The 26,664-nt window shown below is 50.7% G+C and overlaps 1 long non-coding RNA gene and 1 pseudogene across 1 annotated transcript in view; one reads left to right on the forward strand and one right to left on the reverse strand.

Annotated features, from left to right (window-relative positions):
• The window catches only part of LOC137464048 (uncharacterized), a 61,808-nt gene extending 44,362 nt beyond the window's left edge, over nt 1-17,446 (forward strand). Inside the window, exon 3 of the long non-coding RNA XR_010994055.1 lies at nt 17,303-17,446. This is a non-coding gene — a long non-coding RNA (uncharacterized lncRNA). The remainder of the gene's footprint in view (nt 1-17,302) is intronic.
• A 3,254-nt stretch (nt 17,447-20,700) lies between these two features.
• LOC137464036 (zinc finger protein 208-like) overlaps nt 20,701-26,664 on the reverse strand; it is a 1,110,012-nt pseudogene continuing 1,104,048 nt past the window's right edge.

Below are 26,664 nucleotides of genomic sequence, written 5' to 3' on the forward strand. Positions count from 1 at the left end.
TTGGAAAAGACCTCTGAGCTCATCCAGTCCAGCCGGTCACCCAGCAGTGTCGAGCCCAGCACTAAACCACGTCCCTGAAGTGCCAAGGCCTGGACAACAGCCCTGAGTGAGGCCCTGAGCCAAAGGTGGCCTCTGGACGAACCTTCCAACCAAAGGTTATCTTTGTATCTGCTCACTAATGAAATATGCATGGTCATTAGCGCTGTGATAGATGTATCCACTCATTAGTGAAACATGGATTGACCTTTCTGTGTTTAGAAGCCAGACAAGGCCATGAAATCTGACATCTGGCCTTGTCTGGGGCTGAATGGTCAAAGTCACCTCCCTTGGTTCCTCTTGGGCCCTGGCCAGGCTTTGGGAGGAACCCAGGAGGAGGATGAAACCAGATGTTCCCGCACCAGCAGCGCTGTCAGTTTGTTCCTTCAGCACTGTCAGAGCTGGGCCCTCTCCCAGTGAGGCTGGAGCCCCACCTGCGGCTGGAGGCACCTGCAGGAATTCCCAGTGTCCAGGAGTGGCTCTGCAGCCCTTGGCTGTGACAGCTTCCCCAGCTGCTGTGTGGATCTGGGGCATGGTAAAGCCTGAGGGTAACTGCTGCTGGATCTTTCTTAATCACTGCTGCAATCTTTGGTGCTGCTGGCTGGGTGCATTGCCGAGCTGCTCCTTTTGTGATTCTTTGCTGCTTTGAGCTACAGTCAATGACACTGAGTCCTTCAGTTGGTGTCTGTGTCTTTGGTGCTGACCCTGCCCACTGGTGAGACAAAACTGGCACAGCCTGGCCAGATCACAACAAAATGTCACTTTTTAAATGTAAATGTCAGGAATCAGCTGTTGTTGGTGTCGGCGAACCCAAATGGGAAGAATGATGATGTCTGACTTAGTTCAGAAGGCTGAATGATTTCTTTATTATAATTATGCTATGATACATTAATATCCTATATAAAAGAGGATACTAAAAATTACATGCTACTTTCTCTAACTATCATATCTAACTAACTCACAACTCATGACCCTGTTCTCCAGAGTCCAGACACAGGTGGATCCGATTGGCCATCAGGCCCAAACAATCCACCATGATCCAACCAGGCATTTGCTCTAGGTAAATTATTCTTCAAGCACATTCCACAAGGAAAAAACAAGGAGCAGAAATAGAAATTGTTTTCTCTTTCACTTCTCTCTGTTCACCTTTATAAAAATCCTGAGAGAGAGATTAATGTGCTTACCACAATGACCCCTCTGTACATATGTTCTGAAGCTTAGAGGTTTCCTGTAAATATGTTTGGAAGTTTGTTAGTCCGTAGGCACCCATGTAAATATGTTCTGTAGATTGTTAGCCTATAGGCAAACATGTAAATATGTTCTGTAGATTGTTGTTGTTAAAAGCATTGTTACAATGAAACATGTTTTGTAAATCCTAGGTTTTGCCGATTTTTGGAAAAAAAAATACTGTTTAAATTCTCACTTCTCTTTGCAATTCCTTTGGGCACAGGCAGCGTTTGCACAGTTGTGGTTTCCACTTCTTCTGGGTTCCTGGGGCTGGAGGTCCCTGGGGGTGCTGGCACGGCCAGCCCGGGGCTGGGGGTCCCTGTGCACAGGGGTCCCACTGACACCACTGCTGGCACTGGGCACTGCTGCTGTTCCTGGGCTGGGGCAGAGCAGTGTCCCCAGGAGCAGAGCTGTCAGCAGCAGAGAGGGGGCTCTGACAGCAGTGGCCCCTGCAGCAATGCCCCAGAGCAGGCAGGAACCCCTCAGCCACCCTTGCTGCTGGAGCCATGGGCACTCCTGGGCCGAGAGCCGGCATCCGGCCACAGGGATGCAAAATCCACCTACGTGCTCTGAAGGCCATGACAGCCTTGGGAACTGTGGGACCTGCATCTGGGCTGCTGCAGGGGCTGATGTTTAAGGCTTGCAGCCTCCAAAGGCTCCAGGCTTTGCTTCCCAACCTGCCTTGCACTGCCCTGTGCCCGGATTAAGAGACAAAAACCAAGCGAAGGGATCCTCACCCTGCCCCCATTCCTGCTGCTGGCGGCGGCCACTGGCCCCTGTCCCCCACTTGGATGACAGCTGGAGGGGCAGGGCAGGCTGTGCTGGGCAGGGGGCTGGGGGTCTTTGGGTCCTGTGGCTGCTGATGCTGGGGGCCATGGGCCCATGTCCACCTTTTCCTTCTGCTCTCATGTCACTTTCCCCAATTTCTCCGCCTGGGAGCTTGGCTTCTCTCTCTCCTGTCTGCAGGTTCAGCCGCACGTGTGAGCCTGCAGGAACTGCCTGGACTACAGGGAAGTGGGAGAGGACTCTTTGTCAGGCACTGTAGTGACAGGACAAGGGGGAATGGGATCAAACTGCAAGAGCTGGAATAGATTTGATGATGGGAAGAAGTTCTTTACTGTGAGGGTGGTTGTCCCTGAGACAGGGATCAGTGCAGACAGGCTGTGGATGCCCCATCCCCAGGAACTTCCAAGGCCAGCTTGGACAGGGTCCAGAGCAGACTGGTGTGGTGGGAAGTTGCTCAAGTTGAAACCAGATGACCCTTAGGGGCCCTTCCAAGCCAAACCATTCAAGGATTTGAACATTCTACGACCCCCATCTCTCCGTGTGGAGTCGCCCTGAAACTTCTGTGACATCACAGCTCCCAGAGTGGTCCATTTGGAAGGTCCAGGACCTGGAAAGGAGCACAGCAGACACTTCACCTGCTGCCAACGGCCACTTCTCACTCGCCCTTTGCTCTGCCCGTCAGTGCTGAGCTGTTGCTGCTGCCTGGGCTTTGCCCGCCGCCTGCTCTAAAGCCAATCCCAGCAGGATGGGCACTGCTGCCTCAGTGGAGGTACAGTGCCATTCCAGGGAGGAGGGCACCCTGCTTGGGCAGGCTGCAGCCATGTGGGAATGGCTGGTGTGGAACAGCAAGCCCCCCGTGAGATTGTGCTGCCTCTTGCAGACTGCCAGAGACACCGTGGAGGAGATGGAAGTGGACGTGGTGCTGGACAGGGAAGAAGTGATAGAGGTGGACATGGAAGAGACTGCTGAGGACATGGAAGTCGACGTGGAGGACAACATCGAGGACATGGAAGTCGACGAGAAGGATGAGGAGGAGCCCATGGTCCTTGGATGAAGATGGAGCCCCAGGAGCAAGAGAGGCAGATGCTTCCCATGCCCAGCCCACAGGCAGAGTGTGTCCCCTGAGGCCAGGCTGGGGCTGGGCTGGATGGCCCCGCTCAGGGACACGGTGCCCGGAGGGAGCCCTGGATTGTGGTGGCACAAGCACCACTCCCGGCCTGCCCTGCACTTGCCGGGGGCCATGTCAGCCCTGCTAGCCCTGTCCCAGCCTCTGGGGCCCAGCTGCCAGCCCACCTGGGCCACTGCTGGCAGCAGAGTCCAGCCCTGCTGCATCCTTTCTGCCAGGACTGATGGAGATGGTGGCCACAGATATGACCCCTCTGTAAATATGTACTGAAGCTTAGAGGTTTCCTGTAAATATGTTTGGAAGTTTGTTAGTATGCAGGCACCCATGTAAATATGCTTTGTAGATTGCTACTCTATAAGCACCCATGTAAATATGTTCTGTAGATTGTTAGTCTATGGGCTCCCATGGAAACATGTTCTGTAGATTGTTGTTGTTAAAAGGATTGTTACAATGAAACATGTTCTGTAAATCCTAGGTTTTGCCGATTTTTGGAAAAAAAATACTGTTTAAATTCTCACTTCTCTTTGCAATTCCTTTGGGCACAGGCAGCGTTTGCACAGTTGTGGTTTCCACTTCTTCTGGGTTCCTGGGGCTGGAGGTCCCTGGGGGTGCTGGCACGGCCAGCCCGGGGCTGGGGGTCCCTGTGCACAGGGGTCCCACTGACACCACTGCTGGCACTGGGCACTGCTGCTGTTCCTGGGCTGGGGCAGAGCAGTGTCCCCAGGAGCAGAGCTGTCAGCAGCAGAGAGGGGGCTCTGACAGCAGTGGCCCCTGCAGCAATGCCCCAGAGCAGGCAGGAACCCCTCAGCCACCCTTGCTGCTGGAGCCATGGGGACTCCTGGGCCGAGAGCCGGCATCCGGCCACAGGGATGCAAAATCCACCTACGTGCTCTGAAGGCCATGATGGGCTTGGGAACTGTGGGACCTGCATCTGAGCTGCTGCAGGGGCTGATGTTTAAGGCTTGCAGCCTCCAAAGGCTCCAGGCTTTGCTTCCCAGCCTGCCTTGCACTGCCCTGTGTCCGGATTGTTCAAGAGACAAAAGCCAAGCCGGGGGATCCTCACCCTGCCCCCATTCCTGCTGCTGGCAGCGGCCACTGGCCCCTGTCCCCCACTCGGGTGACAGCTGGAGGGGCAGGGCAGGCTGTGCTGGGCAGGGGGCTGGGGGTCTTTGGGTCCTGTGGCTGCTGATGCTGGGGGCCATGGGCCCATGTCCACCTTTTCCTTCTGCTCTCATGTCACTTTCCCCAATTTCTCCGCCTGGGAGCTTGGCTTCTCTCTCTCCTGTCTGCAGGTTCAGCCGCATGTGTGACCCTGCAGGAACTGCCTGGACTACAGGGAAGTGGGAGAGGACTCTCTGTCAGGCACTGTAGTGACAGGACAAGGGGGAATGGGATCAAACTGCAAGAGCTGGAATAGATTTGATGATGGGAAGAAGTTCTTTACTGTGAGGGTGGTTGTCCCTGAGACAGGGACCTGTGCAGACAGGCTGTGGATGCCCCATCCCCAGGAACATCCCAGGCCAGCTTGGACAGGGTCCAGAGCAGACTGGTGTGGTGGGAAGTTGCTCAAGTTGAAACCAGATGATCCTTAGGGGCCCTTCCAAGCCAAACCATTCAAGGATTTGAACATTCTACGACCCCCATCTCTCCGTGTGGAGTCGCCCTGAAACTTCTGTGACATCACAGCTCCCAGAGTGGTCCATTTGGAAGGTCCAGGACCTGGAAAGGAGCACAGCAGACACTTCACCTGCTGCCAACGGCCACTTCTCACTCACCCTTCGCTCTGCCCGTCGGTGCTGAGCTGTTGCTGCTGCCTGGGCTTTGCCTGCTGCCTGCTCTGAAGCCAATCCCAGCAGGATGTGCACCACTGCTGCCCCAGTGGAGGTACAGTGCCATTCCAGGGAGGGGGGCACCCTGCTTGGGCAGGCTGCAGCCATGTGGGAATGGATGGTGTGGGACACCAAGCCCACCGTGAGATTGTGCTGCCTCTTGCAGACTGCCAGAGACACCGTGGAGGAGATGGAAGTGGACGTGGTGCTGGACAGGGAAGAAATGATGGAGGTGGACACGGAAGAGACTGCTGAGGACATGGAAGTCGACGTGGAGGACAACATCGAGGACATGGAAGTCGACGAGAAGGATGAGGAGGAGCCCATGGTCCTTGGATGAAGATGGAGCCTCAGGAGCAAGAGAGGCAGGTGCTTCCCATGCCCAGCCCACAGGCAGAGTGTGTCCCCTGAGGCCAGGCTGGGGCTGGGCTGGATGGCCCCGCTCAGGGACACGGTGCCCGGAGGGAGCCCTGGATTGTGGTGGCACAAGGACCACTCCCGGCCTGCCCTGCGTTTGCCAGGGGCCGTGCCAGCCCTGCCAGCCCTGTCCCAGCCTCTGGGGCCCAGCTGCCAGCCCACCTGGGCCACTGCTGGCAGCAGAGTCCAGTTCTGCTGCGTCCTTTCTTCCAGGACTGATGGAGATGGTGGCCACAGATATGACCCCTCTGTAAATATGTTCTGAAGCTTAGAGGTTTCCTGTAAATATGTTTGGAAGTTTGTTAGTCTGCAGGCACCCATGTAAATATGTTCTGTTGATTGTTAGTCTATAGGCTCCCATGTAAATATGTTCTGTAGATTGTTAGTCTATGGGCTCCCATGGAAACATGTTCTGTAGATTGTTGTTGTTAAAAGGATTGTTACAATGAAACATGTTCTGTAAATCCTAGGTTTTGCCGATTTTTGGAAAAAAAATACTGTTTAAATTCTCACTTCTCTTTGCAATTCCTTTGGTCACAGGCAGTGTTTGCACAGTTGTGGTTTCCACTTCTTCTGGGTTCCCGGGGCTGGAGGTCCCTGGGGGTGCTGGCACGGCCAGCCCGGGGCTGGGGGTCCCTGTGCACAGGGGTCCTAGTGACACCACTGCTGGCACTGGGCACTGCTGCTGTTCCTGGGCTGGGGCAGAGCAGTGTCCCCAGGAGCAGAGCAGTCAGCAGCAGAGAGGGGGCTCTGACAGCAGTGGCCCCTGCAGCAATGCCCCAGAGCAGGCAGGAACCCCTCAGCCACCCTTGCTGCTGGAGCCACGGGGACTCCTGGGCCGAGAGCCGGCATCAGGCCACTGTTGCCGCGGGCGGTGAGGGAAGACAAGCACACAACCAATATGATTGATAAGCAAGCTCCAGTTTATTCAAAGATCCAGTCAGTTTATATAGTCTTTTGCAAGCAATATCAGCAACAAGCTCTCACTGGTCAATTCATAAAGGTGCACTGTTTTATGCTCTTCTATGTGTGGTTTCAGCTGTAGCTAAGTTTTTCATCTGCTAGCTTTTTCCTTTGCTAAGTACATCTTGTTTTACATCCTGTTCTTGTACAACTCATATCTCAAGGATATTCTGCCTTTTGCTATCTGTATATGCACAGTGTACTGTTCACAGGCCAGTGTTGTTTCCCAGGCCAGTTTCCCAGGCCAGAGCTCCTCCCGGACACAGAGCTCATGTCTGGGGTCTCAAACAGAGGATTGATGGAATCGATCCTCTGACCCTGTTCCTGATGCATCGATCCATGACCCTTTTCGTGCAGCCATTCCCCATCAATTCCCTCGTTTTTCTTTTGTGCAAGCATCGTTTGATTGGTAACTGATGAAGCAATTTGATGCAGGACTCTCTGCAAGCAGGCACAAATACATGGCAATAAACATACAATCAGCAAAATCACTAAACTGAGCATAATCAAATATTGAATGATAGAACGAAACCATGGTCCCAGGCCCAAGGATTTTAGCCAGTCATCTAATTCAAATCCATCTGCTTGTTGTAACTGAGTGGTAAGCCTATGCAATTCACTGATTTGCTTATGCATTGACTTTGAATGATCAGACAAATTCATGCAACACATACCTTCAAAATCTTTACAACCATGTCCCTGGGCCAATAGTAAAAAATCAATAGCAGCATGATTTTGTAAAGTAGCGTGCCTAACAGAGTCAACATCCAGCAAAAGATTAGACAATGCAGCAGATGTAGCATTAGTCTGTTTGGCAAGCCAGCAACCTAATCTGTTTAGTGTAGATTGTGCCTTCGCTGCTGCAGCGCCAGGAACAAAAACAGATGCAGTTACAACTGCTCCTGGGGACCAAAACTTTATATCATCTCTACAATCACTCTGAAATGCATGGGTCAACCTTGTTTGTCTATGATGTCGGGATACTTTTAATATCATAGACATATTTGGTGTCAATAAAGACAGTCGTCCAATAGTGCAGGGACCTCCTTTAAGTCTAGAAGGGATACCAGGCCAAGCACAATCTCCACAAATGAGAAAATACCCAGTAGGTAGCTGCAGTGGAGATGTAGAGGAAACTAAGACATGTGCTGAAGTGTAATTACAGCAATAAGAGGAATTTCTATATATTGGAAGGCTGGAATTTGCTGAAATCAAATACCTGCTGTTGAGATTCTGTTGCTGTACACTAGTCCAATTAAAAATAATACATCCATCAGCCTTCACTGATCCCAAAAGCTCTAACTCCTATGGCTCAAGAGGAGCAAGAGGAAGGTAAGGAACCCAAGAATCCCAGTCATCCACATTATATTGAGGCTGTGTTACCCTACAGGTTAATATCTTCTGAGGACAAGGCCAATTCTCAACAGGTACCCCTACTAGACAGGTAGAAAATGGATTTCCAGGTGAGGATAAAGACAGACAGATAGTACTCTGGTTTGTCAAATTAGCCAAAGTGACCCATATGTTTGTTTTTGGTTGTGTAGGAGCCCAAGCATCAGCATATAACAAATTTAACAATAGCAAACTCAAAGGTATCATTCTGTCTAGAAATAGTGTCCTCCTTCTAGGTTATGCTTAGTCCAAAGAATGCTAGTCTTTAAAACATCATTTAGTTCCTGACAAATAGGCTCAAGCCGTAGTCGTCTTCGGTGGCGCCTTCATTCATTGGTGGAGGTGTCAGCGGTGTCTGTGGAGGTGCTGGCGGTGGCCGTATTGTAGCTGGACGTGTCCACTTGCTAGGAACCCACAAGGGACCTGTAGGTGTGGATACACACATATGACCTCTACCCATAAAATTTACAGGTGCTGGTCCTGACCAAATCCCTGTAGCAGGATGTCTATACATTACAGTTATTGATTTTTCTGCATCATTTTGTTTTGCAAGTGTCCCATGTACAAATGCAGGGGGCATATCATGAACACCAAATATACAAAGATGATTTAAAGTGAATAATGCTTTTGCCAATCTCTCCTGTGGATCAGGGATTGTTTTAAATTTTGCAAGGTATTGTTTTAAAGTTTGATTTGCCCTTTCTACAATGGCTTGACCTGTGGGAGAGTGTGGTATACCTGTAACATGCTTAACACCCCATAATTGCAAAAAGCGATTAACTTTCTTCCCTACATATGCAGGTCCATTATCTGTTTTGATAACTCCAGGTACCCCTAAAATAGCAAAACACAGTGTCAAATGTCGGATGACATGAGCTGTTTTTTCTCCAGTTTGTGGGAAAGCCCAAATGAAATGACTGTAAGTGTCAATAACTACATCGACATAACGTAAACGCCCAAATTCAGCTACATGAGTCACATCCATTTGCCACAATTCATTAGGGCCTAAACCTCGAGGATTTACCCCCAGGCCAAGACCCGGTCCATTGTGATGACTGCAGTCTGGACATGCTCTGACAATCCCTCGGGCTGCTTCCATCGTAATATCAAAGCAACGCTGTAGCCCTTTTGCATTTTGATGAAATGAGGCATGGGCATTGCGTTCTTTTGTGAAATTGTCCATAGGCACAGTTATTGACACCAGTCTATCAGCATGAGCATTACCTTCCCCTAATCCTTCCACCCACTTATGACTCCTGATGTGAAAAATAGCATATGGAGCAGATCTTTGTCGTATTGCAGACTGCAACTGTGCAAAAAGTGCATTCAAGCGCTGATTTTGCACTTCTCGTAACAGAGCATCCTCAATACGCTGCGTTACCCCAACTGCATGCAAAGAATCAGACACAACATTTATAGGATCATGCATCCATCGACAAAATGCACACACAATTGCTGAAAGTTCCAATGTCTGTAGAGTATCTGATTCTTGTCCTTTTATTATGACATGATTCCATTGCCCCTGTTCATTCCAGGTAAGGGCAGCTTTTCGAGATTTGCGACCTGCATCTGTAAACACAGCAACAGCATTAAACAACTGTGTTTAACAATATTTTGGCTGTAATAGCCAATTTTGTGGGGAGACCCAATGTAAAATAGGTGAAGACAATGGTGACAATTGAATTTCAGCATTAGAGTCTAAAATGCTAGCTTGTAATTCAGGAGAATGTTGTAAAAACCAGTTTAAATCAGCCTGTTTTATCGGAACAAAAATTCTTTGTGGCTCTTCCCCTGTAATCTGTACCACGCGTTTCCGGCCTTTCCGAATCAAGAGTGCAAGTGCCTCCACGCGTGGTTGAATAGAATTACAAGGCTGTAAAGGTCCAAACACCCATTCTAATACCTTTGTATCCTGCTGTTTTCCTCTTTTGTCTTTTAACTGCTGAGTGAGAGCACCCATAAGGTGTTTCGGATGAGACAGAATAGTAATGTCTATAGGTAATTCAGGATTTCTACGATCAACAGCTCTTTGGGCCACAGTATCAGCAATATTTGCTACAACTACACGCTGCCTATCAGTCAATTGAATAGGTGCAGCGGGATCAGTACCTTTTAGCAATGGTCTTAATTCATCAAGTTCATAATTTGAAATACCAACAACTGGACGGAGCCACTGAATGTCTCCCATGAATCGCTGCATATCATGCAGAGTGTGCAAATCGAGTTGCAGGGCAACCTTTTGTGGCTGAATGTGCATATCAGAAATTACCCAGCCCTAATATTTCCAGGGTGCAGAACGTTGAATTTTCTCTGGGGCAACACATAAATTGTGATTATGTAGTTGTGTGAAAATAAAGGCCTCTTGCTGAGCAGTAAATGGAGCTTCCTGTGCAAAAAAAATATCATCCATATAATGATGTATCATCATATCAGGACAAGCAGTTCGAATGGGCAGTAAGGCAGCATCCACAAACAATTGACACAGTGTAGGACTGTTGCACATCCCTTGAGGAAGGGTCACCCATTCATATCGACTTGCAGGTGCCTCACGATTCAGAGACGGTAATGTAAGTGCAAATGATTTAGTATCATTTGGATGGATACTAATTGTAAAGAAACAGTCCTTTAAATCAATGATAAGGAGGTTCCAGCCCTCAGGTAACATGGCTGGATTTGGGAGGCCTGGCCTGGCTGTAGTGCCCCCATTGCCTCCATTTGAGCATTGACTGCACGTAAATTATGAAGCAAACGAAATTTACCAGATTTCTTTTTGATTACAAATATTGGAGTGTTCCACGGACTAGTAGAAGGTTTAATATGCCTCTGATTCAATTGTTCATTAACTAGAACATGTGCTTGTTGCAGGCTTTCTCTTTTTAGCGGCCACTGCTCGATCCATGCTGGATCATCAGATTTCCAGGTTAGGTGGATCGGGAAAGCCCAAGTAGTGACCGCTACTAAAAACAATCCCCAGATCTGACTCGGGATGAGTTGTAAGTCATAATACGGACAAAGGGAGACATTTCATCCATGACATTTGGGTTTCAATCATCAGCTTATCTAGAGCCCTTTTAAGAGTTTGATTCATCCTCTCAATGTGACTAGAACTCTGTGGATGCCTTGGAGTGTGTAATTCCCATTTACTCCCAGGGTTTGAACAACTTTTTGCAATATTTTAGAGGTGAAATGAGCTCCTTCGTGTCACGATCCGCTTGTGCGGGGTGTCGTGATGGTTATTTTCACTGATCCCAAAAGTGCAAAAAGGCAAACAACAAGGGACTATCAGTTAATCACAACAAATGTACCTTTATTAGGGGCCAAAACAGTAAATGTGATAGTGGGGATCAGAAAGGAGATAAAAGGATAGAGAGAGAGAGAGAAAAGAGGGGGATGGGAATAGCTACCAACACAGGCGAGATCCTCAGTGGTCCGGACGATGGGGATCCGTCTGGTCGTGTCGGGGAAGTCTTCAAAATTCTGGTCAACTCAGGGGTCCAGTTATACTCCACGGAGGAAAAAAGGGGGGAATATGCAGGACAATGAGAGTCTATTGTAATTGCTGCAGGGGAATAGGTGAGTCCACTGAAACCACCAAAGCAGGAAAACACAATGAAGAATAAGTCCATTGGAATTACTGAAGAAGAACAGGTCATGTCATTAGTGGTTTCCCCACTCCCTGTGGTAGGGGTCTCAGTCTCAGTCCTTGGGAGGAGGGTTTTCCATCTCTGTCCGTCTGTCACAGTGGTAATGGGGCAGATGAGAGGTCTTCAGTGAGAGACCACTAGGGTCACCCCAAAGTTCATTCAGCTTCAAAAGGAGAGTGGACAAATATGCATTAGGCCGTTCCTTGCTGGGTTCATGCCAGGTCCTTGCTGATTCCTTGCCAAGTCCGTGCCAATTCCTTGCCAAGTCCTTGCCAGGCCTTGTTCGGAACAGCTAACGTAACGGTGCAGCAACTGCACCTGCACTGCCGCTCTCTCCAAGCTGGTACTGTAGTGGGGAAGGGGTTTCTCCTCGTGGCAATTGGTAGGCAAAAGTGGGGGCTTCAGAGGGCCTTACACTTGGCCTGAATCAATCCTGTTCAACATCCCCTATCGGGGAATGATTGATTCTAGAAGTGTTTTACTCACAACATTGGCATTGGCTTTAACCGTGGGTACCGCCTCTACGCAATGAGTCAGGTCACCTACTATCACTAGTAGAAACTTCCACCGTTGTACCTGGGGAAGCTCGGTAAAGTCTACTTGGATGTTTTGAAAGGGCTCTAAGGCTAGTTCTTGCCCTCCCCTGGTGTTTTCCTCATGACCTTCTCATTTACTTGTTGGCATATCACACACCTTTCAATTGCCTGGTTAGCTATCCCAAAAATTCCTATGCAGGCCCAGTCCCTCAGTAATCGATCACTTAGCGCTGGTGTCCCCAGTGTGTTGTTCCATGTTTGCCTTTGAGCATTTTCCTGCCAAGGGGTTTATTCAACATTTGCCTCCCATCTGGTAATCTCCACTTCCCTTTGTTATCTTTCTTGGCTCCTGTTTTAAGGAATTCTTTCTCATCTGTCTCACTGAATACAGGGACTTCTTCCATTTCTCTCATAGGGGTTAATGCTATCATTAGTTTTTCTGTCCCTGATTCAGCTGCATTCTTAGCATCTAAATCTGCTAAATGGTTCCCTCGTGCTTCTTGAGTCACTCCTTTTTTATGTCCTTTAACATATACTGCTGCCACTTCTTCTGGTAATTGTAAGGTTTCTAACACTTGTAAAAGAAGTTTTTAGTTCTTTTCCCCTTGAATTTAATAGCCCACTCTCTTCCCAAATTTTTCCAAAGGTATGCACTACTCCAAAAGCATATTTTGAGTCTGTATATATTGTTTCTCTTTTCTGTGTGAATATTTCCAGAGCTCACTTTAGGGCATACAACTCACATGCTTGGGCTGACCAGTTGGAAGGTAACTTTCCTTTTTCTAGGGCCACTAACTCTTCATCTGCTATAGCCTACCCCAACACCCTGTGCCCTGGATTACCCATGAAAATCCATCGATGTACAATCGTTTTCCACGTTGGAGTGGTTGATCTGTTAGGTCCTCTCTTACTTTAGTTTGATAGTTTATAACTTCTAGGCAATTATGTATTAATTCCTTACCTGGTTTTCCATTTAAACTGGGCAGGGTTGAGTTGGTTACTCACATCTAGCTCTAAACCATTATCTATTAAGATAGCTTCATATTTTAGTACTTGGGAATCGGCGAGCCATTTCTCAGCCTTTTAGCTGAGGATACTCCTTACTGAGGGAGTGGTATATATTTTCAATTTTGCCCCAAGGGTTAATTTTTTGCTTTCTTCTACGAGTGGGGCGCTCACTGCCACCGCCTGAATGCAGGTTGGCCACCCCCAGCTGACAGGGTCTTGCAGTTTTGATAAATAGGCCACTGGTTTCCTGGATCCTCCCCAGTCCTGGGCTAACCCTCCATGTGCTGCCCCTTTTTCTATATCCACAAACAGATAGAAGGGTTTGTCTAAGGCAGGAAGACTCAGTGCTGCTGCACTGACTAATTTTTGCTTTAAAGCTTCAAAATTTGCTTGTTGTCTTCTTCCCACTTAATCTCTTCTTCTACTAACTTTTAAACAAGAACCTGATGGCCTGCGTGTATCCTTCAATCCATAGCCTGCAATATCCCAAAAGGCCTAAAAACCTTCTGACTTCTCTCTTAGTTTTTGGTCATGGGAGTGAGGCTATCCCTGCAATTCTCTCAGGGTTCAGCTGCCAGCTCCGTTGACAAATCACACGTCCTAAGCATTTTACTTCTCTCCCTACAAATTGGAGTTTCCCTTTTGATACTCAAAGTCCTTGGTCCCCCCAAAAATTTACCAGTGCTGTGGTGGATTCTCGAACTTTGAGATACCTTGAGAGGAGCCCAGTGCTCCTTGCTCCCCTGTGCTGACACGTGAGTGTTTGTCTGGTTTCGGGATGGCCCTGGCTGTGTGAGGGGTGCTACGTGGACACGAGACAGCTGGTCCTGTCCCACTGGGTCCCAGCAGTGCCTCACAGCAGTCCTGCATCCACGTCAGGATGCTGGCCAAGAGAGGTCCTGGAAGCTGAGGCAGCTGATTTTAAGCTTGTGCAGGTGCCTACAGGCCAAGGCCAACGGTGTTCCCTCAGGATACAGCAGTCCTGAGGGGTCTCCCTCATTCAAACAAATCGGCAGACAAATGCATTGTCAGCCAAAAGCCCTTTTATTGACCTGGCAGGAGGGCAGGGGTCTGCACCCCACTAAAGTGTTTCTCTGCCACATAAAAATTTCAGTGGGTTGATGAAGGAGTTGTATCAAAATCACCATCCATCTTTACACTGCTGAGGTGATTCCATAGGCAGGCGGTTGGAAATACATGGTGTCAGATTCCCATACTTGAAGCTGATGTCCAGGCCCTGGCCAGGAGCGGTCTCGATGCCCTAAAGCAGCACAAAGTCTTCCTCAGGGCTTCCCTGCACAGGGCTGATTCCACACTTGCCCTTAGTTCTTCTGGTAGACTGTGTCTAAAGCTTTTTGTCAGGTCACTCTCATGTCAAGTTAGGCCTGCCAGGTTTTTGTTATGCTAACTGGTGCTAAGTACTTAGGTATGTCTGTGCTAATTACTTGTTTACTCATGTGAATTGCTTGTGCTCACTTATGTCAAACCAAGGCCTTGTTCCATCCACAAAGGTGCCTGAGGCCACCCGCTCCTTGTGGCACCAGTTGCTTTCTTGCGGAATGGTCTCCCTCCCCGAGGGTAAAGAGGGAGCTGCAGAAAGAGCTTGCCAGGCTGCTCTCCATCCTTTCCCAGCACTCCTGGTGAAGTGGAGAAGTCCGAGCTGAGCGCAAAGGTGCAAATGGAGCAGCCGTGCACAGGAAGGCTCGGTGGGAAGGATGATCCAGGATCCATAGGCCTGGCAGCCTGAGCGTGCTCCAGGAGAAGGCCTTGGAGCAGATCCTCCTGAGTGCCATCCCACGGCACCTGCAGGGAACCAGGGCGTCTGCTGGAGGGTGGGAAAGCTCTGCGGAGGGACGGGGACAGCTGGGGCTCCTGGCGGGTTGTTGAGGGCTTCTGTGTGGGAGTTTGGGGGGCTTGGTGCTGGTGGGGTGTTGGAGAAGGAGTTGTCTGGAAGGTGAGAGGTCTAGGCTGGAATTTGAGTCAGTTTGAAGGCAGCATCTGTGCTTTGGCACAGCTTTGGTTAGGGAGGCCAGAAGGAATATCTGTGACTTTTCCTCTTCATGGTCCTGATTCTCCTGCAGGGAACAAGAGGGGAGAGCTGTGCTTTACTAGCCACTCAGATATCTATACCTGGGGAAGGATTAGCCCTTTTGCCATCTACTCAATTCTTTGAGCTACTTTTCTACCACTGAGTGGACTTTCATTTCTTGAGAGCTTTTATTTCTTAAGAGAATAAGGATATTATCATCCCTACAGAGAAAACCAAAGAATGGCCCTTAGTTTTGCCCTTTTTTTGTGTAGTGTTATGTTCTGTAAAGTGACCCTCAGTGGATGAGGTTAAGGCAAATGAGTTGCTGCTTTGAGATGGGAAGCAAAATTCCAACTCTTCACCTCCTCAGGCCATCCCTATTCATTTGGGAAGTTTGCAACTTTTTGGAACTACTTGAGTTGAGCAATGGGAAGTAAAGCTTTCCTGAATTGAGGATTCTTACTTGCCAGATTCTTCTGTGCCTTGGCCGCTAAGGTGTTTTTGTGCTGAAGGCAATAACTTCAATGAGAAAATAATTTCAGCATGGAGTAAGAGCTTCTGACAGAGACCAACTGTTTCCAGCAGTTGCTCCAGGTGCTCCTGCCAACAGCCCCTGCAGGCAGGAGCGCAGCCCCCAGTGCATGTGGCCTTTGGCTCCCTGTGGCACAGGAGCCCCCCACGGGCACAGGTCTCTGGGGCAGGAGACGGGCACCGGCGCTGCCAGGGCTCGGGGGGTGGCAGGTCTGCTTGGGCAGGGACTCTGCCCACACCTGCTGATGTCAGCGCTCCCCGGGCCCCAGGGCTCAGAGCAGCATTCGTGCCCTGGCCCACACGTTCCTTGTCTTTGTCACACCCGCGGGTTTAGGTTGGCCACCAGCCGGGACGTGTCCCAAGGAGGCCGTGCCAGCTTCTGTGAAGGCCCCGTGCCCTTCCCAGCGCAGCTGCGTCGGCAGCCCTGGGGGCTCCTTCTGCTGCCCTGAGCCCGCAGAGCAGGGCAGCGTTTGCTGATGGTTTGAGCTGTTCCTAAAGATCCTGTTGGGCTGTCTTAGACACTTGGGGTGAGGGATTCCTTCCAACCTGAGCCACTTTGGGTGAGCTGGGGGCAGCCCCAGGGCAGGGGGCAGTGTGTGCAGGGGCCCTTTGTGACACGGTGCAGCACGGTCACCGTGGCATGGAACAGGACAGCGTGTCCAAGGACCCTTTGTGACACGGGGTGACATAGGAGCTGGCGGTGACAAGACCACGCCACAGTGCTCGCAGCACGCGACGGGACAGGATGGGACAGAGCGGTGCCGTGAGGAGCCCCCGCACAGCGCACTCGTTCGTGTCTGACCCGGAGCTTTTCCGAGGCGTTGTTCCTGCAGCTGACCTCGAGGCCAGACCCCAGGACTTGGTGACCCGTGGCCTTCCCGAGGCTTCTCTCCTGCAGATGTCCTCGAGGGCAGACCATGGGACTCTGTGCCCCAGAGGCATCTCCCATCCCTGCCACCGGTGCCCTCGAGGCCAGACCACAATCCTCGACAGGAGTCTCCTGTCCTTGTGGCAGGAGCCCTTGAGACCAGAGTGCAGGACTTGCTGTCCTGTAGCCTTCCTGAGTCTTCTCTCTTGAAGGTGCCTTCCAGGCATGACTGCAGGCCTTGCTGACTCGGAGCTTTTCCGAGGCATCTCTCCTGCAAGTAGTCACAAATCCAGTCACTGACATGGAGCAGAGACCCCCGAGAGTGCCCAAGCTGTCCTGGGTGGAGGAAGAAGAAGAAGGCCCTGGAGCTGCCCGAGCATAGGAGACTGAAGAGGTGGAGCAATTCAAGCCTCAGCAGGAGGGTGAGTGGCAGAGCTGGGCTGCTGCGTTGGTGGCTGCAGCCAGCTTGGCCACATACCATCCCATGATATCCCATGGCATCCCATGGCATCCCATCCCATCCCATCCCATCCCATCCCATCCCATCCCATCCCATCCCCTGGGCACTTGCCCATGGACATGACAGAATAGGGGCCAGGGCAGACACCCCACAGTGCCCGTGCTCCATGCCCTGGGCCATCCCAGGGCTGTCCCTGCCTGGGGAGCGCAGGGCTGGGCTGTGTTCTCCGGCCTCTCCCGCAGCCCCTCAGCTCAGGCTGTGCTCGCTCTTTGCCAGGTGCAGCCGTGCAGCGCACACGAGAGCAGGACCCCGCCCGTGGCCTCTTCCGCAGAACAGTGCAGGTACCTGCAGCCATCCCCAGCTGGGCTGGGCCTGCTGTCACCACTCAGCCGAGCACCGCGCTTGGAGCATTCCGTGGAGCATCCCTGGCTTCCTGCCCTTCTCCTACAGCTGGTTTGCAAATTCATCAAGAGGATTCGGGAGGAAGAGACCAGCACCATGGGCACAGGGCTCAGATCATATTCGCACATCTTCAAAACCAAGACCTGTGCTGCCCTGCTGGATATGCTCGTAGAGGAGGGGTTTTCCAATCCAAAGCAAGTAAGCAGCCTGTGGCCAGGATTTCATCCTCCCAGGAATTGCTTGGCCTCCCAAGCCATGGCTACTGCTCACTGGAAGCCTTTGAGGCCATGGCCGTGTGGTGGCAAGGAAAGCACTTCTCCGGGGAAGCTGGGGACATTCCTCCCTCTGGCAGCTTTCCAAGTCTCCCCGTGCCTTCTCCAGGTGCCTGCCATGGTGAGGTACATCCACCAGTGGCTCATGGCCAGTCAGTTTGCTGAGCACAGGCTGAACAGGGCCCTGCTGGATCTCACCGAAGAACAGCCTGCTGATGTACTAAAGTGTCCTGGTTTTGGGCAAATTTGGGAGAAAACCTTCAGAAGGAGCCCCCAGAAAGCAAACCCACACAGCCCCTTGCTCACCTGGCTTGGGAAGAATTTCCTCAGAGAGTAGTGGAAACAACCTGTTTATTGAGCAGGCAAAGCACTCCCCAGGACAAAAAATGAACAACACCAGATGACAAAAAGTCTTTCTACGCTCTGAAGAGGTGACAAATTCAGGAAGTCTCTCCTGGGAGTGGTTGCCTAGTTATCGGTCTCCGGTGCTGGAGATGGCTGCTGCAGGTCACAAAATGCTGGCTCTCGGTGTTTCTTGGAGTTTCCCAGGTCCCAATCATGAGCAGGTTCAAATGGTATTCAGGAAAGGGAAAGAAAAAAAACAGTCCAGGGAAAAAATTGGATTGCCTAGCTAAACTAACTAATAAGCAAAAGCAAGGGCAAAAGCAAAAAGCAGGAGCAAGAGCAAAGCGAAAGCAAGCAAGCCAGCAAGCAAGCAAGAAAGCCAGCAAGCCCTAGCCACTCCTAGACACAGACTTTGGGGAGAGGTGAGCCAGCTGATAACAAGACAAAACAAACCTTCACTTTTTGGAGCCAGTCCTGAAAGCACAGAACATAACATCAAGCATAAACAGAACACACGACTGGGGATACAAGCACCATAACGTCACCCTAGGACATTCCACCCCTTATCTCCGAATCGTCAACATAACTACCAAACGTCATGTAAAAACTTCATCAGGTAAAAACTTCCATCTTTCACTTACTCAGACACATTTCCTTCCATCTCACTTGCTCAAACCTTTGACACACATTTCCTTCTGTCTCATGTCGTTGTGGTTTAATGCAAAGACAGTGGCAGTAACATCCAACAAACAGTGATATTTGCATATGAGGCTCACCCGACAATCAGATCTCCCTGAGGTACACATTGAGTTCTTCCATATTTCTGCATTATTCACCATGTACAACCTGGTCCCTGAGCAAAGATAATCCCACCAATGGGTTTGTCTGTACTCGAGGCAGAGTTGATCCACACTGTCTTCCCTAGCAAACCTCTGATATGTGCCACTGGGATTTTATCTACCTGGATCGGAACAGCATATAAAAAGGAGCAGTTCCAAACATATGGCACATGATGCCAATCAGCTTTCTGATGAGCCTGTGACATTTCTTACTCAACAGTGACACTGCAGTGCTGGCCACCAGGCCGGCTTGCCAAGGGAGGCTTCTGGCCATGCCCTGCAAGCAGCTGCTGCTGCCAAGGCGCCTTTGGTGCCTCAGGCTCTCCCTGGCACAGCTCCCAGCACGGCACTCTGCCCTTGTGCCCGAGGCCTTCCCTGTGCTGGGGCTGGCCTGGGGCTTTTCCTGCAGCGGGACCTGCCCTGCTCCTGGCACAGGAAAGGCAGTTCCTGCTGGAGCAGGAGGCTCTGCCTGCGGTGGGCTCAAACCACTCCAGCAAGGCCCTGGTGACGTCAAAATTGCTTCCTAGAGCAGAATAGTCTATAATTGGTATAGCTCCTATATTGAGGAGTAAATAACTATTTTTTAAATTTTATTCTGTGTTGTAAATAGACCGTTTTATCTAATAATGATCAGAATCAATCATAGCTGTATTTATACAGAATTATCTGGTATTCCATCGTTAATCATTTGCGACAAATTGCATTAAGGTTCAATTCCACCTGTCCAATCTGCAGGGTCAGGATGGGATCCAGCCACTGCCAGTCTCTTCTTTTAGAAGGAATTCTAGAAGTCTAGGGGTCCTGCAGGGGTTTGAGGATCTATGTTGGCTGTTGGGGGACATTTCTCCACCTCATGACTCAGCAGGAGTTTCTCCAGTAAGGAAATAAAGCTTTTGCCTGAAGCTTCCAGTCTGCCCATGACAGGAACCCCTGTGAGTGCCCGTGACATCCTGGCTCTTTGGCAGCCTGGGGACTCCTGGGATGTCACCGTGGAGCCCCCATGAATGCCTGTAACAGATCGGTGCCTTTGCAGCCAAAGGACCCCTGGGATGTCACCATGGGATGGCTGTGACTGCCTCTGACCACACGGCTTTTTACCATCCCCAGAAACCCCTGGGAGGTCTCCATGGAGCCCCTGTTTCTTCCTGTGACATTCCAGCTCTTGAGCAGCCTGGAGACTGTTGGAAAGTCCCCATGGAACCCCTCTGAGGGCCTGTGACAAATCTGATCCTTAGCAGGCAAACATCACCAGGAAGCCCTGTTGCTGTGGTCAGTTTCCATGGCAACCATCACCAGCCCCTGTTGCTATGGTCAGTTTCCATGGCAACCATCACCAGCCCCCTGTTGCTATTGCCAGTCCCTTGGCAGCTCCATGGAGACCCCATGTCAGGGGTGTTTGCCATGGACACCAGCCTCTGGGCAAAAACCTTTTCCTGAGATCCAACCCAAGCCTGCCCCATCTCAGCTGCAGCCGCTCCCTCCAGTCCTGTCCCTGGGCACAAGAGTGAAGAGGTTCCCACAGCCCCAGCCAGGGATCCGCTCCCATAGCTGTGTCCATGGCCACCAGGGCTGGGACCAGCTGGGATGCTCGGTTTCCAAGGGCTGGGGTTCAGGAATGGGATTCCCCAATTTCCTGCTCCCGCTAAAACCGCGCTGCCGCTCGCTGCCCTCCCGCCTCCCACGGAAAGCACAAAAGGCAAAGATCCTGGGCTGAGTTAAGAACAATTTACTGGGAACAGCAGCAAAATAAGAAACAAACAGGAACAGAAATAATACTGATAACAGAACTGATAAGAAAAACTATTTACAGGGAAATCTCCAACACCACTGACTGGCTCTTCCTGGCCATGTATTTCCGCCTCCCTGGAAAGGACACCCTTCTCCTCGGAGAGAGAGAGAGAGAGTCCCTTTTCTGCCCCTGGCAATGACCTGTGGTGGGAGTGAATGTAATGACAGGGCCATGGCCAGACCCTCATGTTCTTTGATCATGTCATTGGGAGGGGCAGGAAAAGGAACAGATGTCTTTCCAGCATGGATCACAGGGAACGTGGATCACCAGGGCTCTTCCCAACATGGGTTCTCCCATGGGGGATGAAGTTGGAGCCGTGCACGAAGCTCCTCCTGCAGTTGGGGCACTCACAGGGCTTTCCTTACTGGTGCCTCCGTTGGTGTCTGGTCAAGTGAGAGCTGCTGGAGAAGCTCTTCCCACACTGGGGACACTTGTAGGGCCTCTCCCTGGTGTGGATGCACTGGTGCTTGACAAGGGTGGAGTTGTGCTTGAAGCCCTTCCTGCAGTCGGGGCAGCAGAAGGGCCTCTCCTCTGTGTGAATGCGCTGGTGCAGGAGGAGATGGGAGCTGGTTGGAAACCTCTTCTCACACTGGGACACTCATATGGCTTCTCCCCAGTGTGGATCATTTGGTGGACAATCAGATGGGACTTCTGGCTGAAGCACTTGCCACATTCCCCACACTTGTATGGCCTTTCTCCAGTGTGGATCCTCCAGTGGCAGATCAAGTGGGACTTCTGGCTGAAGCTCTTCCCACATTCCCCACACCCATAGGGCAGTTCCCTGTTGTGGATCCTCTGGTGCTGGATCAGGCTGAAGCTCTGGCTGAAGCTCATCCCACATTCCCCACATTCATAGGGCCTCTCTCTGGTGTGGATTCGCCGGTGTCTGAAAAGCGTGGAGCTGTGCTTGAAGCCCTTCCCGCAGTCGGGGCAGCGGAAGGGCCTCTCCTCAGTGTGAATCCGCTGATGTACAAGGAGACTGGAGCTGGTCAGAAACCTCTTCTGACACGCAGGACACTCGTAGGGTCTCTCCCCAGCGTGGATGCGTTGGTGGGTGATGAGTTTGGATCTGAAGCTGAAGCCCTTCCCACACTCCCCACACTCATACGGCCATTCTCCGGTGTGGATCATCTGGTGGCAGTTCAGGTGGGAGCTCTGCCTGAAGCTCTTCCCACACTGCAAGCACTTGTAGGGCTTCTCCCCATGGTGAAGCTGCTCATGGCCCACCAGCTCTGAGCTCTGGCAGGAGCTCTGTCCACCTTCCTGGCACAGGGTGGGTCTTTCCTCCTCAGAGCACCCTGGGCTGGGTTTGCAGCCCCTCCTCCTGTGGGATCTCCTGGGCTTTTCCTCCCCGTTGGATTCCTGCGCCATGGAGACACTCAAAACAGCCTCTACCACGAGGTTCTGCCGTGGGGATTTGTCCTCCCTGGTCTCCATCCTCAGCTCCTTGTCTGGGGGACGAAGGACAAGGAGAGGATGGGATTTGCCTCCGTGCCATAGGGAAGGGGAAGGAGATCCCCCCAGTGCGTCCCCGGCAGGACGGGGTCGGCAGTGGGGCTGTCCTGCAACCAGGGGCCATGCTGGTCTGGGAGATGGAGCAGGAGAGAGGATGAAAGGGGCAGTGATTTCCTCCTCACGTGCATGGGTGTCTCGGGGCATCTTCCTCTTCCTCACAGCCTTCTCCTCCATCTGGCAAAGGCCTGGGAATGGGAAATTCTGTTTTGGGAGGAATCAAGGGATAAGCACATTGAATTTTGTACTGGTTTGAAGGCAAACCAGGGGAGAGTCTAAGCCAGAATTACAATTTAATAAAAAAAATCAATATCAAGGCAATGATACAGAAACACTGGCTTAATCTGACAGAGTCAGGATTTAACCTGACACCCCGTTGGTCAGGGTGGTGGTAGCCGTCTGATGAAATGGAGGTTCCAGCCCTGTTGGAGTGATGATCGTGATTCTGTCAAAGCAGTGATGCTGTAGAAGGGATCACCTGATGGGTCTTGCTCTGAAGGTCCAGTGGTGGTTACGGAGCTCTTGTCCTCTGGGAATCCAGTAGGCAAGGTGGTCCTGGTGTTGCAAGGGTGAGATTATATCCAGGTAGGAATGCTTGGTTCCTCCCCCTGGGCGGAGCATCCCACAATGGGATGATGTAATTTTATCAGTCCTGCAGTGGCACTCAATGGCCCATTAACAGAAGATAGCCCCTGGAGGGCGTTATCAGGGCTGAGCCATGGAAGAGATAAAGAACACTGCCCCACCTGTTTATCACAGTTTATGAAGATGGTGACTGAAAACATACTTTGGGTTACATCTTACATTGCACCCTGAAACAGTGAGGCAATCCCTGCTCGGGGTGGGGGGTGAACACCACCCCCCTTTCCAAACTGGCTCAGGTGTAAAACCCCCACCCTGGGAAGGCCACGCACACAGGGGACAATGTCACACTTGCCCCACCTCAGGGGAGGTCTCTGTCCCTGTCACTCCCTTGCTCTCCCCCCTTTTCTCTTTCTTCCATCTCTCCCTCTACCTCACATTTACTGTTCAATAAAATCCACTTGGGATTTGGTCTCGTTAACACCTTAATTGGGGCAGAGGCATCTCTCTAACAATTTTATTAACCAGATTGAGACATTATTTTGGCGCAGTGAGTTCAGGGCACTGTTGTCTGACCCCAAGTGCCTTTGACAACAGCATGGTTCCCTCCTCTCAGGAGGTTCTTGTTCTTTCTGGAGGAACTCTTGGAAACTTCAATGCAGCTTCCTGTGAGCGACTTTTGGGAGAACTTATGAGGAAAATGGGGCTGTTGTGGGTGGCCAGTGTAAAGAAAATATTTTGTTGTCCTTCCTAGAAATGTTTGTTAAAATCGCTGGTGGAAAGGGACCAAATGATACCAGCAAGACTGACAAGGGTTATTCACCACATGGTGAGGAACACAAGGCTGCCAAAAGTCCTAGTGATTTATTAAAGAAATATGGATATTGATCTAGTACCGATATCCAACTGTGATGGGCAAAAACTATCTAACAGTTTAAAGTTAGAAAGTATATGTTTATTATGATGCCAGGCAGCATTCGGGATAGCTCCCAAATACACACTGCACCTTTCAAATGATTACAGAGTCCTTTTATCCATACAAGTATTGAATACCCAAAATGCAATTACATATTCATAATTTTGGTACATCCCATTCCTCACTTCGTATGCTAATCATTTGAAAAGCTATTAAGCATGCGTAGTTTGTTCCTTGAAATGGGTCGGTCGTCCCTTTCATGGGGAGGGGTCGCAAAATGAGGAAGTAAATGAAGTCTTCCTCATTCTGACCTTTCTACCTTTTCAATGCAAATATGAAAAATGAACCTTGGTAGAGCTCCCATTCCCTGTCTTCAATTGGTTTCAGAACAGAGGAGGCCCACAACTGTCTTATGTTCCTAAAAGCTATTTGTCAGTTTCTATATTCTTCATTATAAACCCAGCTAACTAAACACTGTGTTGACAAGCAATCAGTTATTAGTTAACTACTAACTCTTAACTTCATCAAGGCCTACTCATTTGTTTTAATTAACTCTAGTAAGGCTTATTTCTAACTAAAATCTTAGCTTCTCTAAAATCTCTAAATCCCTTAAAGTTTATGTTTCACTAGAAGAAGCCCAGCTCAAGTAGCTAAATTCCCAAATAACTCCCAAATTCACAGGCTTGTGAGCTTTGCCAAATGTGAGAATAATTTTTTCTAATTTTCACTTTTATCAGAAACTGCCAACAGCAGAGCTGAAGCTGTGCAGGAAACGATGAAATTTCGAATTGCCACATTATTGCTACTACTGTCCGTTTATTCATGTTTGGGATTTGTTTGCATTTCCATCACAAGTGACATGTGGGAAGAGCAAATATTCCTCAAGGCATTTTATGTAGGGTGAAGTTTAATTTCTGCTGAGTTTGTTTTGTCCAGTGCCCAGGGGATGCTTGAGTAGAGACTGTGTGTTTATTGCAGCGCTGGACGCATGTGGGGATCGTTCCCCTTCAAAGGACATGCACGCCCTTGTCTAAGAGACGGTCCCAAGTTCCCCTCATTTTTGCCTCATGTTTGCCACAATGGCAGAGACTGAGATCCTGGAGACCCCGATCGGAGTTCTGGCTTGGAGAGGTGGATGATTATTTTTGCAGGTGTATTTGCTGTGCCACCACGGACCACCGCTTTGAGCAGGGCCTGGCAAGGAGCGGCTTGTTGTACGTGCTTACACCTGCTTCACAATACCTGCTCAACCCACGAATTTTCCCACCTCTTGGCCAAATGAACTTTCTGGGGTAACTCTGGTGATCTCCCACGGAAGACCCCTCATCTGCCTCATGACCACTGTGACGGACGGAGATTGAAGCCCCTCCCAAAGACTGAGACTCAGACCCCTACCACAGGGAGGAGGGCTGGCCTGATCAATGCGAGATGTTTGCCCAGGTGTGGTCGATGGACCAAGAAGACAATGGCTCCCGCTCACTGCTGATAACATGACCTGTTCCCCTTTGGTGGCTTCAATGGACATTCATTGTCTTGTCCCCGTCCCCCCCTTCCACAGAGGACTATAAAAGACCCCTGAGATAACCAAGATTATGAGATTCTCCCTGATGTGACACGGCTCCTTGGGAGGCACGGCAGGAGCAGCACCCTGGGAGCCTCGGGAATGCCCCTCTGGGATCCACGGCACACACTCCCTGGGGCTGGAATTCCAGTTCCCAGCCAGGAAAAGATGTTCCTGCCCTTGAAGGCAAAGCTCTTACCAAGGAGCCAGAAGCCAAGTGGAGCAAGATCCTACAGTGACATTTAACTGCCAGCTTTCATTACTTCACCCATAGTTCTTGTAGCTCATGGATTAGGAATGAAATCAGGGCAGGGCCTTTGGTGGCAGCTGCCCTGGATCAAGGGAGACACTGAGAGAGAAACAGAGCAGGCAAAGAGAGGCAGGAGAGAAAAGAGGACACAAACACTGAGAAGGTGGCACTCTGAAAACAGAACTGCAACTGACTGAAAAGGAATGGGATGGAAAGAAATAAGTTTGTAACTTGTATTTCCAATCAAAATACAATTTCCCCCCTTTCTCACAAACCTCCTCCTGGTGTCATTCAGCAGGGCTGTCAGAACATTCTCCATTCTGAATGGATGTTCCACGCAGCAGTCACAAAGAAACAGGGAATAGGGACTTTCCTGCTCGTGGGGAGTTTGGCATCCTCAGCTGAGGAGAGTAGAAGGCACCAGAAGGAAAGGACAGCTGGGCTTCACCCTTCCTCAGGAAAGAGGTGGGGAAAAAATCTCTCGTCATGTCTGCAGCTGCTCCCTCAGGGATGTGAAGGCTGATCCCAGAACCCGAAGGGTCACATTCAGGGCTGCCCTCAGGGAATGCTCGCCTGGTATTGAGGGGCAGCATGGGAGCACCTGGATCTTGGAGAACCCAGCTGCCCCCCCATGTTTGGAGGTGCCTGAGAAGGGCTGGGATGATTCCAGGGACATCCTACAGTGACATCCCCCCTGTCCCGCTCTGCGTGTGCTCAGTCCCAAACCTGACCCTGATCCTGCCCTCAATCTCACTCCACGTTTAGTCACCCTCACAGTTCTGTATTTAATCTCATCCCAGTGCCAGACTCATCTAGCCTCAGACCCAATCCCAACCCCAGCCCTAAAGCCAATCCCATGTCTAGCCTTAGCCCCAATCCCAGCTCTAATCCAAATCTCAGTCCTAACTCCAACCCCAGCCCCAATTCCACCCTCGTCCTAAATACTCATCCCAAATCAAATCCCAGGTTCAGCCTTTCTGGGCGTTTGGGGTGTCTCTGCCACTGTGACCCCGATGATGTTTGGGCGGGGTCATACAAGGGCTGAGAGGGGCAGAAATTCCCCACCACCTCCCCAGGGATGAGAAGGTCGGAGAGCCCCCTCCACCCTGAGCACCCTCAGCGGTGAGAGGGACACAGAGCCCCTGGTCCCCAGCCCTGCACAAGCATTCCCTGAGGGCAGAGGGATGGAGACTCCTCAAGCATCCCCCAGGGCAAGGGGACAAAGACCCCCGACCATTCCCTGGGCTGAGAGGGACAGAAACTGCCCCGAGCAACTCCTGGCACAGGGTGAGAGGGAGGGAGACCCCCGGCATTCCCTGGGGTGAGAACGATAGCGACCCCCTG

This window comes from Anomalospiza imberbis, chromosome 35 (assembly GCF_031753505.1).
Source record: "Anomalospiza imberbis isolate Cuckoo-Finch-1a 21T00152 chromosome 35, ASM3175350v1, whole genome shotgun sequence".
In the NCBI taxonomy this organism is placed as follows: domain Eukaryota; kingdom Metazoa; phylum Chordata; class Aves; order Passeriformes; family Viduidae; genus Anomalospiza; species Anomalospiza imberbis.